The sequence below is a fragment of the Nicotiana tabacum genome, chromosome 8 (assembly GCF_000715075.1).
Source record: "Nicotiana tabacum cultivar K326 chromosome 8, ASM71507v2, whole genome shotgun sequence".
NCBI classification, from domain to species: Eukaryota; Viridiplantae; Streptophyta; class Magnoliopsida; order Solanales; family Solanaceae; genus Nicotiana; species Nicotiana tabacum.
The window spans coordinates 210,807,465-210,818,941 of NC_134087.1; positions in this window are offsets into that span (position 1 = coordinate 210,807,465).

Consider the following 11,477-nt stretch of genomic DNA (forward strand, 5'->3'; position numbering starts at 1 on the left):
AACCCGTTTGGCCATTAAAAAAATTATTTTTTCGCAAAATTTTTACTTTTTTTCCGGAATTAGTATTCGGCCATAAAATTTTTAAATTTCACTTGAAGTTTAATTTCTAAGTGGGCGTTTGAACATAAGAATTGTAAAATTCCAAAAAAAAAGTGAAAATTTTTTCAAGGAAAAATGGTATTTGAAAATTAGAGTTATATTTGGACATGAATATAATTTTGGGTTGTTTTTGAAGTTTTGTGGGTGATCTGAGTGAAAATTTTGAAAAACAGCTTTTTGGAGTTTTTCAAATTTTCCAAAAATTCCAAAATTATCTTCAAGTGAAAATTGAAAATTTTATGGCCAAACACTTGTTTCGAAAAAAAGTAAAAAAAAAATATTATGTCCAAATGGGCTATATATCTTTCAGAAATTTGAAAAATTCTAAAAAAATTGTTTTTCAAATTTTCATTTCTAATCAATCACAAAAATTCAAATACAACTCCAATTTGTATTTATGTCCAAACATAACTCTTAGTTTTTCAAGTATCAAAAAAATCACTTTTTTCCAAAATTTTACAATTCTTATGTCGAAACGCCCACTAAGTCAAAACTAATTGACTTTTATTTAATTAATCATATACTTAACAGTTTAAGTGTTCTTGAACCTTACTTGCATTTACCTAATCTAGAAACATTGCCAACCAATGAAGATTTAAAAATATTTCTTATTTTTACATCTTTAATAAAGGAAAAAAGAGACTTATTAGACAACAAATGTTAAGACATAAAGTTTACTGAAATTAGAACTTATAACACCAAGGTTCGAACTGTAACGTCTAATTTTCTTTTCTTATTACAGTAGCCACATGTTAAATAAACGAGTTTTTTTATGTTTATTTTTCTAAATAATTTATTTAGGGAGATTGATGGATAAAAAGTTTAATATTATAAATGACTAATTTTCTAAAAAATGTTAATATTTGTTGAAAAAAGTGAGATGATTTACTTGGGAATTCCTGATGCAGCCTTTAGTTATGAATTATATTATACAATTAAGTGTTTTATTTTTTTATTCGTAATACTTTTTTTATCTAGAAGGGTAAAATTATTATCCGTGAAGAATCTTGTCTAATTAATGATGATTTAGGACTTAAATGCTAATGATGTTTTTCCTTTTGTAGAAATGATTTAGAAACCTTCATTTCAGCTACTATTACTTTCTTTGATTTGCGTGATTTAAGGTTTTATTTTCAACTTTTAAGGAAAAAACTTCCCATTAATTAGTTTATGAAATGACTAATCAGCCCATCCATGAGGCATTTGTTCAGTACGACATTGTATTTCCTTAGATAATAGGGGTCTTAAGGTAATTGGTTTTTATGTTGTTGTGTGTGTGGGGGGGGGGGGGGTAGGGGGGTGCGTCACTACATAGTTGTATCACTAATTCACTATATACGTACATGAGCTACAGCAGAAATTCGTTAATTTTAATAAGATGTTCTAATTTTAATATATAAATAAATAAAATATGCTACACTTAAGAAGGGCCTATTAAGAAGGCTTCGTTCCTTTGTTTTTTGTCAATCAAAGAGACTTATATTAGAAGTTAAGTAACATTACAAGGAGCAATAGCGGGTGGTGATACAATATTACAAAAAAAAAAAACATTACTCCCACCAGCGTGTACTACATTATCCATACTAGGGTTCGTCACACTATCAAGACAAAAAGAGATGGGTTCCACTTCAAGAGTTGTACGTAAAGGTCGTCTGTAAAGCGTGCCCCGTTGGTCTACTAGAAATTCGTTCATTGCAAAAGGAGGTGGTTGCACAAAAACAGTTGTGGAGGCATTGTATGTTAATGTGGTCCCATATTTGGCGAGTGTATCTGCTACTTGATTTTGCTCCCTGTAAGGTCATCTCCAGCCTTACCCCTATTCCTCATAATGGGAATAATTTTTGGGGTAATTTAGCTCCAACCCTCCCCCATTTTTGTCCCCAAAATGGGGGATGAATAGTATTCCCTCAAATATGGGTACACTATTCATCTCCCCCATTACTATTCATCATTTTTTTATTATTATTTTTTTATTTAATCTTTTAATTTATCTCTTTATATATACATAATTATATTTATGTAATGTCTTTATAATATTAATTTTACATCTTAACTTTGGTGTATAATTTTGATAAATTAATTTTCATGCATTTATTATTTTTATGTAAAATTGTAAGTTAATTTTATTATAAGTTATAATTGTACAAAAATATATAATTATCTCAAAGATGCTCATTTTGCACATAGAAGAATTAAGGACAAAGATGCTCATTTTGCACTTCGTAATGCATTAATAGATCATTTATGGCAGAATACTAGAGGTTGAAGTTGAATATTTATATAGTATTTCGAATGAATTTTATCGTTATGTAATATGTATTTAATTAATCTGGTATCGCAATGATTTCACTTTTATTTGAATTATTAGTTAATATATAATAATTGCTTACAAATTATATTATTTAAAATTTTATGAAATTGTTTTAATGGAAATTACAAATTAATAAAAATAAAAGATGGAATTTGTTTAATGGAAATTAAAAAATGAAATTGAAATGAAAGATAATAATATAATATAGAAGAGAGAGAAGAATATAAAAAAGTTTGGGAAAAAAATGGGGGAATGGTTGGAGTAAGTTGTCCCCAAAATGGGAAAACCCCATTTTGGGGATCAAAAATGGGGTAAAGGTTGGAGATGCCCTAAGTGTGCATGACCCATGGTCTATCCAGCTGTTGTAGGAGGTACCTGCATTCATGCGTTAAAGATGAGTATTGTGGATTGAGATGGCGGAGTAGAGAGATTACCTCAGTGGAATCCACATTAACTTCCAATGGTGCGAGTTTGTGTTGTAGAGCAAGTCGTAAAACTTCTTGTAGGCCAGTGAGTTCCATGTAATGATGATTTCATGTTGGCCTTGTACCCGTATAACCTAGAACCCATTTGCCCGTTGAATCTCTAATTACACCCCCAAACCCCCTTTTTTGGTCCATTAAGATATAGGCATCGCCTGAATTTAATTTATAATACCTATGTGTAGGAGGATTCCACTTAACATCTATGTAAGTAGGAGTATTAGTGTGTGTGTTATGTGTAATACCCAGATGGAAATACTCAGCAGCTTGACCTAGGATGTGCTGAATATTTGGAGGATGATTGATATTTTCAAACACAAGGCGATTGCGACTTTTCCCTATGTGCCATAGGGCATAAGAAATGATAGTAGGAGAGTTCGTTAGAGTGGTAGTAAGGTTATTGTGGAGTATGAAACGCGAAAGTTTTAATAGAGTTTGTTCGTGGAGTGTTTGAAGATTTATGTTGAGATGTTGAATGCCTACTTGTTGCCATACTGTTTGTGCTTGGTGGCATTCAAAGAACAGATGTGCAATAGTTTCTTCAGTGAGTTGGCAGACCGGGCACAATGAATTGTGGGTAACATGGATAGTGTAGAGGTAACTAGTCGTTGGTAATCGATGATTGTACATTTGCCATAGGAAATGTTTTATCTTTTGAGATAATTATAGTTTCCATAACCATTGGAAAGAGGTGTTGTTTGATTTGGTACGTAGCTGTCTATAGAGGGATTTAACTGTGAAAATCCCGTTAGGTGTGAGACTCGAATAGATGTGATCATGTGATTGATGATTAGTGATGGAAAGGATATATTGATTATGGAGTTGGTGATGTAAATCTTGAGGGAGCTCAAAAGGTATTTTAGGAATATTTAGAAAGTTCTCGTGTACATAAGATGCTAGGGTGGAGCAATGGTCATTGCAGGGTAAAGGCCATGCAATTAAGTTTCTAAGTATTAGGTTGGTTCCTATCCAAGGTTCTGTCCAAAATTTGATGTGATTTCCATTAACAACATGCCAGCGAATGCCAAGTTGGCATGAGGCCTATCCTTGTTGGATGGCTTTCCAAATAGAGGAAGTATGAGTAGAAGTGGTTGAGTGTGAGTATTTTGAAAGTATAATTGAAGCCCAGTGGGATGAAGATTAACTAAACAATCTCCAGGCTAGGGATCCTAGTAAGGCGCTATTTTTGGCGGCTAGATTATGTATTCCCAAGCCTCCACTAGTTTTTGATTGTTGGATGGTTTCCCAGTTAATAAGGCGTAGTTTACGTTTTTGAGGTGTGGATCCCCAAAAGAAATTACGATGATATCGTTCTAACTTAGAGGTAATATGAGAGGGGAGCTTGATCATTTGCATTACATGATTGGATAGGCAGTTTAGGGTTGCTTTGATAAGAGTGGTTCTGCCTGCCATGGTAAGGCAATTTATTTTCCATCCAGCTAGTCTATTCTTAAAGTTATCAAGCAAGAATTGAAAGTGAGAAGTTTTAGGCTTCTTTGTGAAAATATAATATCCTAAGTATTTGCCAAATTTAGATCTTTCCTTCATGTGAAAAGAGGTAATCATTGTTTCTTTAGCGATTGGGGAGTTATTTTTTGAGAAGAATTTTTTTGATTTATTGTAATTTATAATGAGTCCAGAAACTTGAGTAAAAAAGTTTAAGGTATCTATGATAGTGTTAATGCTATTTGTAGTGTTTTTAAAAAGAATAGTAATGTCATCTGCAAATAATAGGTGAGATCGTGGTGGTCCTTGTCGGGATAATTTGATTGGTTTTCATTTTTGGTAGTCCACTTCCATGTGTATTTTGCGTGAGAACATTTTCATACATAGTATGAATATGTATGGTGATAGAGGATTCCGCTGACGAATTCCTCTTGAAGGGGAGAAGAAGGAGGAGGGTTGTCCATTAATGAGAATGGAGATTGAAGAAGTTGTTATGCAAGACATGATTAATTTTATCAACTTAGGGGGGAAATTGAAGTAATGTAGGGTTTCGTGGATGAATCCCCATTATAATTTATCAAAAGCCTTTTCGAGATTCAATTTAAGTAGAAAAGAAGTTTGAGCACCTTTTTTTTTCTTGAAGTGGTGCATAATTTCTTGTACAATAAGCGCATTATTTGAGGCCCTACGGTTAGGTAAGAAAGCTGATTGTTCCGGACTGATGATAGTAAATAATATTGGTTTAATGCAAAATACAATAATTTTAGTAATTAACTTATAGATAGTGTTACAAAAACTTATGGGCCGATATTGGGTTATAAGGGAAGGTTGTTGTGTTTTTGGGATGAGACATAGATAGGTTTTATTTGTTTTAGGGGGTAATTATTGTGTGTTAAATATTTCCTTACAAAAGGAAATAACAGAGTGATTTACATGAGGTCAATAGGTTTGGAAGAAATATGGATGGAGTTCATCCGGTCCATGGGCTTTAAAAGGTTGGAAAGTTTTTAGTGCATTAGTGATTTCTAAAGATGTAAGTGGTGAATCAAGTTTTGCAAAGTCAATAGGAGTGATGGTATGATGCGTGGCTTTAAATTTAGGAAGAGTATTATGGGTGTGACTAGTGGTAAATAAATTATGGTAATGATCCTCTATATAGAGGTTAATATCGCTTTGGTCTAATATCAAATTGCCCACTGAATCTTGAAGAGTAGTAATGCGGTTACGCCTACGGCGCTTTAAGTTGTAAGGTGAAATTTTTTTGTATTGGCATCTCCCTCTTGTAGCCAATTTATTCTAGACTTTAACTTCCAAAAATCCTCTTTTAGTTTTAGTAGGTCATTGTATTGGGCTATTAGATCAGTTTCTAGGTGTTGCAAAAATTGACTATTGATGTATTTGGGTGAATTTTGGATTCCTTGAAGCCTTGCGAGAAGAATTTTTTTTCTTATGAAAAATGTTCCCAAAGGTAGTTTGATTCCATTCTTAGATATGAGTGGTAAAATCCTTAACGGCAGTTAGTAAGGGCTTATTAGTAGTCTAATTATGGGTAATTATTGAAGTAAATTGGGGGTGGGTGATCTACATTGTTTCAAAACGAAATATTTTGTCCTTAGGCGTTTTGTATTTTTTTATAGTTAGTAGTAACGGGCTATGATCGAAGTGCGTCCGAGGAAGATGATGAACTGAAGATTCAGGAAGATGTTCAACAACTCATAATTTGCTAAACATCTATCTAATTTTTCCAAGATGCGATGGGAGATATGTCTAATATTGGATCAAGTATATTTACCACCTGTATAGCCTAGATCAATTAAATTATAGTGATTAAGACAAGCAAGGAAATTGTCACTCCTCCTATTATTAATATGTAGACCACCAATTTTTTCTGTTGAGTTAATAATTTCATTAAAATCTCCACCAATTAACCAAGGTAAATTAATTTTGGCATGTAAAATACGAAGATTGTCCCATAGAACAGTATGTGCATGAATATTATTTTTTGCATAAATAACAAATAACAACCAAGGATTAGGGTTACGGTGTACCTGGACAATGGAGTGAATTTCTTGGCTCGTGCAGCTACTTGGTCTAGATGAAGTTCATCAGCCTTCCATAGTAAAGCAACACCTCCAGAAACTCCTTGAGCTGGTGACTGAGCCAAGTGTGAAAACCCAAACTCATGTTTAAGTGATTCATGGTTTTGCATGTGAGTTTCTAGCGGTGATACCAACGCATGCCTGTGATAATTAAGCATGGATCAGAAATTATGTTTGAAATCAGAGGACTGTGCTCCTCTACAATTCCAAATGATGAATTGCATGGATTGATTATTGAGTGTGTTGGTTGGAGAGTCCCTCTCCAACGTGGAAGATCGGTTCATCAGTGTTGGGATTAACACTATGGCAAATTTGCCCTCCTTTGGGTTTCTTGTTGGACAGATGTTTAGTGAGACACTTATGACTTCTGGTGGGCAAGTGATGATCACCTTTCGTTCGTACTATTCTTTTAGGACGTAAGTTTTGTTTCCATTGAGGTAGCATAGGATTAGGAGGGTTTCTCGTATCTCCGCCATGGTGGCTGCCACCTTCAATTGAGCTATTTCGTCGAGTTCTTGTGGAGGCAGACTAAGAGGTTGGACTGGACTCGTTGGAGGGGTGAGAGGTTGATACAGTGAGGCCTGAGCATGTAATGGTATTATTGGAGCTATAGACGTGCGTGGATGGATCCATGGGACAAAAGCTTGTGGTGGTTGTTGTGGTGGGTAGAAGGGTAACTCTAGTGTGTTGACTGGTAGTGGTGGTGGAGCATTCATTGACAGTGGTGGTGGGATTGGCGTGGCCATTTGTGGTTGTTGGTGGAGAGCTGATAGTGGGTGCATGGCTTGGAGAAATTGGTTGTATAACATCACCCCCATACGCATCCCCTCTGTGACTATTTGTGTTATGTCCGCCAGGTTCTGGATCATCACTATGATATCCTGGTTGTTGATTTCCATCATGAAAGTCAATGCATGTTCTTGTAAACTCATCTCGACCCAGGATTGTGGATACGTTTGTAGGGGTGGGTATTGAGTTATGTATATGGGTGTGGGTTGGGGATGGGGTTCGTTGGGTGGTGGCATGATGAATGTGTTGAGGAACACTGGGTGTTGGAGAAGGTTGGTGTTTGTGAAAGAGATGGTTCTCCGGTGATGAAAGTTGAGTTGTGATCTATTCATGGGGATATTGCGTGTGTTGGGAAATAGTGTGATGTGTAGTAGTAGGAGTAGTAGGGGTTAATGATGATGTTACTGGTGTTGGTTGTGCCTGAGAGGGTAAGGGAGTCGGTTGATTTGATAGAGGTAATTGAGTAGTAGTAATTTCGTGTGAATTACGATGGCATGAAGGGCTAAGGTGGGTTGCTTGTATTGGGTTTTGGGCTTCACCAGACGTTGGAATTGTTGTTTGGGTGGAGATAGTGGTTAGTGGGCCCGTGTGGTGTAAGTTATTAAGGGTTATTTGGGAGAGGTTTAGTTCCATGACATAGGCCTGTACTTGAGAGTCTATCGAAAAGGATGAGGTGGTATTGCATGGGTTGTGATTTGGGTATAGTGTCAGGCTCCTTTGCCACGTGGAGGTTGAGTGGGATATGTGTATTTGTTTCAGCAGATGTGTCATTAATGTTGATTGGTGATATGGTGTGTTGGGTTTGCATGGGAAGTGGGTTGGGAGCAGGCTGGTGGTTTGAAGGGCCTTGTCAGTTGGGCCTAATGAGTTGCCCGGTTGATCCATTTAGTTAGGATCCATTAGTATGTCAAAGGATGTTTCAGTAAAAAAATTTAGATTAGGGTGACAACTAGAAGGGTTAAGATTGTTAGTTAAGGATTTTTTATTTTTTATGGCATGATTATCTGTGTGGGAGAGAGTAAGGTTAAGAGTCATACCTGGGAATCCGCTGCTAGCATATGCCTTGGTGGGTGGTGATGCATGATGTGGTAGGGGTGATTTCCCTTTTGATCTATTCTTGGATGGGAATTTGACTGTTTGCCATTTAGTGGTGTCAATATCTGGATTAGAATTTTTGGTAGAAGATGGTTATGTTGTTTGGAGTTTAGTGGGAGCTGTGTGAGATATTGTATTGGTAGGATGTGCTGTTGGGATAATGATTACCATGGCAGACGATGAGGGGGATAGGCAAAAGGGTTTTGTGTGACCAATACGACCACATAGTGTGCAGAGCATATTGAGGCCCTCATATAGTATTTATTGTATATGGGTACCAATGTACACATGTGTTTTAAAGGGCATTTCTAGAGGAACTTCTATGCATATTCTTGCATAACATCCTCTGGTGGTGGCCGATGTGCATGTATCCACCTTGAGTAAAGATCCAATCTTTTCGCCTACTCTTTGCAGTATTTCAAAGTCATAAAACTCATTAGGTAGTTTTGGCAATCTTAACCAGATTATTGTGTATGTGAGATGGGTGTTGGAGGCTATAAATTTGGGCTCTCATTTGCGTGCAGATGGAAAATGGTTGAGAATGAATCAGGGTCCATTGTGTAAAGCTTTGAGCATATTTTCTTCTTTTTGGAACTTGATTAAGTAAAAGTCGCATCCTAAGTCTATTAATGGTAGATCCTCTGTGGGTTCCCATAGTGCTTGAAGTTTAGTTCTCAGAGTTTGGTGCCCAACCCTTCTGCCGAACACTTTGACAATGACAGAGAATTTCCATAGTGAGTACAAGCGAGATTTGTCTGCTGAGATGATTGGTATGAAGGTGTCTTGATTGAAATTATTGTTGGATTCATCAGAGAAATCTATGTGTGAGTGTGTTTAGTGGCATGTGTTCGGATATGAGTTGAGTTGGTTGTTAAGTAGTAAGGTTTAGGCGAAGGATAGTGAATGGGTAGAGACAATGGCAGTGGTTGGAGTTGGAGTTGGAGATGGAGATAGAGGTGGGTCAAGGTGCATGGAGCTGATATCCGGTAGTTCAGGTGGTGGTACGGCGAAGGTGGTGTTGTTCATATCGTATATTTCTATAGAGAGAATTTTTCTTGTGTGGCAGTTCTTAGGCTTCGTTCCTACGATTGCTTTACCGTCATTAAAAGACTGAACTAGAATATGCGGATGCGACTAACCCAAACAATATTTGAAAATTAAATATTTCCTCATGTGGAGGCAAAATTAAGGTAATTATTTTGTTACTTACTTACATCTTTTCCTATTTAGTTCGCAAACTTGAAACCATAATTGAAGTTGAGGAGCTAATAAGCTATTTACGAATAATGTTATTTAAACTAACTTTCTCCAATATGTATGCGTTTTTATTTTTCAAGATTTAGTATAAGAAATTGAGATACTATTATGGAAAAAATATAACGAAGAATTTAAGACCTTTCCTAAATCGATGAAGTACTTCCATTTTCTTTATAACAACGTTTCACTATAAAAGCTAAGTTTTTCTGAAATCAATTTTCATGTTATGTTATAATATATGTTCTCTATAACTGTATTACAGCACTTCGCATTCAAAAATATTTGGAACAAACGAGGCTGTTATAGAAAGGTTTGACTGTTTATGTATATGATACAACAACAACAACCCAGTGAGATCCCACAGGTGGGGTATGGGGAGGGTAGTGCATATACAGACCTTATCCCTACTCCGGAGGAGTAGAGAGGCTGTTTCCGGCAGACCCTCGGCACAAGAAGGAAAGAGACAGTGTATCAGTAACAGCAAAGGAATACAGAAAGATAACACCAGCAACGCAATAATCAGAAAACAGAGAGCAAAGTAATAACAATAAGCAGTAACAAAGGCACAGTACTATAGATGCAAGGGAATAATATGTACACAAAGGGCCACTAAGCATACTACAGCCTAACTTACGACCCTAATGAAGTGTTAAGAATATAACTGGAGCCACTAGCAACCTAAAACAAAGCACTATCATACTAGCCTCCTATCTCCTAACATACACCCTAATGCTCGACCTCCATAACTTTTTATCAAGGGCCATGTCCTCGGAAATATGCATCCGCACCTTGTCCTGCTCGATCACCTCTCCCCAATATTTCTTAGGCCGTCCTCTACCTTTCACCTTGTGCCCACACATCCATCTCAGCATCCTCATCTCTGCAACTTTCACCTTCTAGGTATGAGAATTTTTGACTAGTCAACACTCTGCACCATACAATATGGCCGGCCTGACCCCCGCTCTATAGAGCTTTCCTTTAAGTTCCGGAGGCACCTTCCTGTCACACGGGACACCAGACGCTAGCCTTCATTTCATCCACTCCACTCTTATACGGTGCATGACATCCTCGTCAATATCCCTATCCCCCTATATAATCGACCCCAGGTACTTGAAGCTCCCTTTCTTGGGGGATGACTTGAGAGTCAAGCCTCATGTCCATGTCCGCTTCACCCGGCACACCGTTGAACTTGAACTCCACGTATTCAGTCTTAGTCATGCTCAGCTGAAATCATTAGACTCAAGGGTCCGTCTCCAAAACTCCAACCTCTCGTTAACACCGCCTCGCGTCTCATCAATCAGAACTATATCTCAACGAATAACATATACCATGGCACCTCCCCTTGAATATGTTGTGTCAGTGAGTCCATCGTCAGAGCAAATAAGAACGGACTGAGACCAGATCCTTGGTGTAACCCCACAACAACCGAGAAATACTCTAAGTCGCCCCCCACTATCCTAACCCGAGTCTTAGCTCCATCATACATATCCTTAATCACCCTAATAAAAGCCACCGGAACACCTTTCACCTCCATGCATCTCCAAAGAACTTCCTTAGGTACCTGTCATAAGCTTTTTCTAGGTCAATAAACACCATGTGCAAATCCTTCCTCTTATCCCTGTACAGTTCCACCAACCTCCGAATAAGATGGATCGCTTCCGTAATGGAACGACCAGACATGAACCCAAACTGGTTATCGGATACCGACATCAGCCTTCTCACCCTCGCTTCAACTACCATCTCCCACACTTTCATGGTATGACTCAGTAGCTTGGTGCCCATATAGTTCTGGATATCGCCTTTGTTCTTGTATATCGGAATCATCGTACTTCACCTCCATTCCTCTGGCATCTCCTTCGTCTTGAAAATAACATTAAACAACCTAGTTAGCCACTACAA